This window comes from Orycteropus afer, unplaced genomic scaffold, assembly GCF_000298275.1.
Source record: "Orycteropus afer afer isolate SDZICR_OR568_19922 unplaced genomic scaffold, OryAfe1.0 scaffold00192, whole genome shotgun sequence".
In the NCBI taxonomy this organism is placed as follows: Eukaryota; Metazoa; Chordata; class Mammalia; order Tubulidentata; family Orycteropodidae; genus Orycteropus; species Orycteropus afer.
The window spans coordinates 1,123,843-1,129,709 of NW_006921779.1; positions in this window are offsets into that span (position 1 = coordinate 1,123,843).

Consider the following 5,867-nt stretch of genomic DNA (forward strand, 5'->3'; position numbering starts at 1 on the left):
AAAAAAAAAAAAAACAAGAAAACCTGCAATATCTGTGGATAGGACACTAAGAGAAAAAGGTAGAGAAGGAGAATAAGGAAGAAAAAAAAATGGGAAAAATGCAAAAAGAAAAACAAAAATCAGGTTTAACCATGAGAGAAAAGGGGGAAAAAAAGAAAAAAAAATTAAACTGATAAAAAAAAGAAAAAAGTTTTTTTTTTTTTTTTTCAATCAGGAACAGGGAGAAAAAAAAAAAAGCTGAAAACTGGACCTGGGAGGGGAAGAATAAAGAATAATAGTAAAAATGACAAAAGTATTAGTAATAATAATAGTTTTCAAACAGACAAATACAAGCAAACTAAACACCAGAAAAAAGAAAGAGAAAAAGAAAAACAATAAAAAAAGACAGAAATTGGTGGAAGACAGCGGAGGGCACCCAGGCTCCGTCCGAGCACACAGACTGGGATGGAGTTCCTGTGGGCCCAGAAGGTGGGTGGGAGTGGGGGATGGCCGCATCTCCTTTCACCAAGTGGTTGTGGGGTATAAGAGTAACAAGAGGAATGTCGCACCTTTTCAGTCGTGCAGGTCTGGAGTGTCCTTGGGGTTGCTGGCAAGCAGAATCTGTTCTTAAGCCCCTGGAATGTGGGAGAGCACTGTCTCTTTCAATATCCAAAATGGTCAAGCTGCTTGTAAACATTCAAAATGGCTGCGCCCTCCAGACAGGCCAAAGTCCACAGCTGAGCCCTCCTTCCTCTTTGCGGCTGCTTTGCCTTATATTCTCCAGCCACCAGAGCAGTCCTCCATGCAGTCCCTTGATAGCAGGGCTGATTTTTAGGTTAATTCTTAGGTCCTACCACCACTTGGGAATCTCCAGGCTGTCTGTGCCGTCAGGCTCACTCAGGATCGCTGCCAGACCACAGCTCCATATGTTTCCTTTTTTGGTATTTTCATGCAAATTGTTCTGCTAGTTGGGGTTTAGTCCACTTCCGTATCCTTCCCTTTAAGGCTCAGGGGTCCAGGATTATCTTCTGTGTCTGTGTTAATTGGTTTCCCTTTTCTTTGTTGAAGAGGGTCTGTGCAGTCTTTCTCCCTATTCCGCCATCTTACCAGAAGTCTGAAAAATTCAGAAATTGTTGAACAATATCATACACAAGTAAAATTTTGCTGAAAATAATTAAAAAATGGTTCCAGCCATATATTCACAGAGAACTGCCAGAAATTCAAACTAGATTCAGAAGAGGATGTGGAAGGAGGGATATCATTGCTGATGTCAGATGGGTCTGACAAAGAATACCAGAAAGATGTTTACTTATGTTTTATTGACTAGGCAAAGGCATTCAAAGGTGTGGATCCTGACAAATTATGGATAACATTGCAAAGAATGGAAATTCCAGAACAGTTAATTGTTCTCACGAAGAACCTGTACATAGAACAAGAGGCAGTCATTTGGATAGAACAAGGGGATAAGACATGGTTTAAAATCAGGAAAAGTATGTATCAGGGCTGTATTCTTTCACCATACTTGTTCAATCTGTATGTTGAGCAAATAATCTGAGAAGCTGGACTGTATGAAGAGTAACACAACATGAGGATTGGAGGAAGATGCATTAACAACCTGTGATATGCAGATGACACAACCTTGCTTGCTGAAAGTGAAGAGGACTTGAAGCACTTACTGATGAAGATCAAAGACTACAGTCTGCAGTACACCTCAACACAAAGAAAATAAAAATTCTCACCCTGAACCAAATAACAACATCATGATAAATGGACAAAAGATTGAAATGGTCAAGGATTTCATTTTACTTGGATCCCCAGTCAATGCCCTTGGAAGCAGCAGTCAAGAAATCAAACCAAGTATTGCATTGGGCAAATATGCTACAAAAGACCTCTTTAAAGTGTTGACAAACAAAGATGTCACTTTGAAGACTAAGGTGCACCTGACCCAAGCTATGGTATTTTCAATAGCTTCGTGTGCATGTGATAGCTGGACAATGAATAAGGAAGACCACAGAAGAATTGATGTATCTGGATTATGGTGTTGGAAAAGAATATTGAATATATCACAGACTGCCAGAAGAATGAACAAGTCTGTCTTGGAAATAGCACAGCAGAAGTGAGAATAGCCAGACTTCATCTCTCATACTTTGGTCATGTTATCAGGGGAGACCAGTCCCGGAGAAGGATATCATGCTTGGTAAAGTAGAGATCATTGAAAAAAGGGAACGCCCTTGACAAGAAGAATTTACATAGTAGCTGCAACAATGGGCTCAAGCATAGCAGGGATTGTGAGGATGGTGCAGGATCAGACAGCATTTCATTCTGTTGTATATAGGGTCTCTATCAGTCAAAACCAACTCAATGGCATCTAACAACCTAACAACAGACTCACTTTGTCTATTTCTGGCTGTGGTAGCATAGGCAAGTTATTTAACTTTCTAGGCTCCGTTGCCTTATTCAGGAAAATGGAAGTAATGGTAATACTAGCCCTATTTGCCAAATTCATGAAAAGAAATTAAAAAATTAAAAATACAGTATAAAGATTAGGAGAGAAAGAAAAGAAAACTATTAATATGTACAGCTCTACACTATGTAGAAAACCCAAAAGAAACTGTAATAAATTATTAGAATAAAAATGAGACTTTATGAAGGTTGCTGAATACAAAATCAATATACATAAGTCAATTGAATTTTAATATAGTTGGGCCAGTTGAAAATTTAATTTAATAATATACCTTTCACACACACCCCACACACACATAAAAACAAAACAAAACAAAACAAAAACCTCACTACTGTTGAGTCGACTCGACTCATAGTGATCCCTCCTTGGGTTTCTGAGGTGGTATTTCTACAGAAATAGATCGCCCCATCTTCCTTAAAAATACCCAGGTATAAATATAACAAAATCTACACAAGTTTTTTTATGGAGAAAATTTTATTGAAATACATTAAATTAAGATCTAAATAGGAGGTGGAACAACGTTTTGTATAGTATGTTATGCCAATTGAGCTTGATGTCCCCTGCGACATCAAGTAGTGACTGGGATCTTAAAAGCTAGCAAGCTGCCATCTAGATGCAACGATGGGTCTCTCCTCATCAAGAAGAAAGAAGAAAACCAAAATTAATGGAAACAATCAGTCCTAGCGACTGGTACACCATCTGATCTGCAACCTATACAACTATGAGACCAGAAGAACTAGATGGTGCCTGGCTACTGCTGTCATCCACTTAGAAGGGATGTAGGAGATCCTGCATAGAGAGGGAGAACAATGTGGAACAAAACTCAAAATCATTTGGTGGAAAAAAAAAAAAAAAAAGGCGGGGACCAGCTTTGCTGGTCCAATAGAGCCTGGTGGAACCATTGAGACTATGGCCCTGAGCTGCCCTTCAGGTCTGGAATTGAACCCACACCTGTGGTTTCCAGCCAAACAAAGTACAGGCATGTGAGTTAAACATTTACCTCAAGTACATGCCCTGGAGAGAACAATCATGGGAGAAGGAAGGGCTGCTTATGCACAGGGAGACAGCTCAGGGGGCAGGAGAGTATGGAGGGATGGACACTGGGAAGAGGTAACTATGGGGAGGAAGTGGGAGGGGAGCTGTTGCATTGTGGTAAACTGTGGTCAATGACATGAGACAAAGTATATGTGAACTGCTGTATGGAAAGTGAATTTGCTCTGTAAATCTTCACCCAAATCAAAATAAAATAAATAAATAAATAAAATTAAGATCTAAATAGATGAGATATACCATGTTCTCAGACAAAATACCTGATATTATAAAGACATAAATTTCCCTAAACTGCTCTTTTAAAAATTATTATTATTATTATTGTGATTTGGGTAAAATTTTACAGAGCAAATTGGTTTTCCCTCCAACAATGCATACACATTTTGTTCTGTGACACTCATTGCAATCTCCACAATGTAACAGCACTCTTCCCACTTCTTCTCTGTGTTTACTGTTTCCATTCATCCTTCTTTCCTATCCTGTCTTGCCTTCTTACCTTTATCCCTGAGCAAATGCTGTCCTTTTGATCTTGTATGGTTGATTGTTCTAATGAGTGCATACCTCTTTGGTATTATTGTTCATCTTATAGGTCTATTGTTTGACTGAAAGTTGAGCCACAGGGGTGAGTTCAATTCCTGGTTTTAAGGGTGTCTAAGGGCCATTGTCTTGGGAGTTCCACCAGTGTCTATCAGACCAGTAAGCATGGTCTTTTATAAGCCCAAACTGCTCTTTTGATTCAATGCAGTTCTAATAAAATTTCCATTAGAGTTTTTGTGGAAGTTGACATGCTAATTCTTACATTTATATATTATAGCAAAGGGCCATGATCCTTCTAAAGATGAAAAATAATCTGGGGAGATTTTTCTCTATCACATAGCAAGCTTTATTATAAAATTATAGTAATTAAGACAGTGATAGATGAATAGAACAATGGAACAATAGAAAGATCCCAGAAACAAATCATGCATACATGGAAATTTGATTCTTGATGGAGTGGACATTGAAAATTAATGGGGAAAGGATGAAATATTCAATTAAAAAAAACCCCAGTTGCCATCAATCAATTCTGATTCATAGCAATCTCATATGTTGCAGAGTAGAACTGCACTCCATAAGGTTTATAAGGCTGTGAAGTTTTGGAAGGAGATCCCTAGGCCTTTCTTCTGAGGAGTTGCTAAGTGGATTTGAACCACCAACTTTTCAATTAGTAGTGGAGCACTTAACTGTTTGTACCATTCAGTGATTCCTATTCAATTAATACACCAAAAACAAAACAAAACAAAAACCCCAAACTCACTGCTGTCGAGTGGGATCTGACTCATAGTGACCCCTCCTTGAGTTTCCCAGGTGGTATCTCTACAGAAGTAGATTGCCCAGTCTTCTTTCTGAGGAGTGGCTGGTGGGTTTGCAAACAAATGTCTTAGGCACTACACCACCAGAGTGCTGGGAAAATCAGCTACCCTACTGGAATAAAATGGAATTTGGCTCTCACCTTACAACTTATATAAAGATAATTTCCAAATAGATTAAATAATTAAATATAAAGGGCAAAATCAGAAAGCTTTTAGATGCATGCAGAAGAATATCTGCATGATGCTGAGGTTTGAAACACGCACACTATAAAGGGAAAATTTGTTAAATGTGACTACATTAAAATTAAGAACTTGTTCATCAAAAGACACCATAAAAAAGCCAAAGCTGTTGTCATCAAGTTGATTTCAACTCGTGGCAGCCCTATGTGTTCCAAAGCAGAACCACTTCATAGGGTTTTCTTGGCTGTAATCTTATGGAAGCATGTCGACAGGCCTTTCTTTCATGATGCTGCTTGATAAATTTGAACCTTCAATCTTTAGGTTAGTAAAAAGGCAGCACACTGCCCTGGAGTTGGATCTGACTCAGAGTCACCCCTCCTTGGGTTTCCGAGGCTGTATCACTATGGAAGAAGATTGCCCAACTAGTCAAGTGCAAACTTTGTTCCAATGAATGACCTAAAAGATGCCCTAAAGAGACTGAAAAGTCAAGCCACACACTTGAGTAAAATATTGTAACATATACAAGCAACAAAAGATAAATATCCAGATAGTAATAAAGAATGAATGTGAATGTGTAAGAATGATACGTTTGTAATATATTAATATACAAAGCACAGAAACAGGTATTTTTCTGAAGAAGAAATATGAATGGAGAATATACACATGAAAAGATGTACAACTACAGTGATAATCAAAAAATTGCAAGTTAAAACTACAGTGGGATACCATTATATGTCCACCATATGTTGTTGTTGTTGTTAAGTGCCGTCGAGTCATTTCCGACTCATAGCGACCCCATGCACAGCAGAATGAAACACTGCCCGATCCCACGCCAGCCCCAC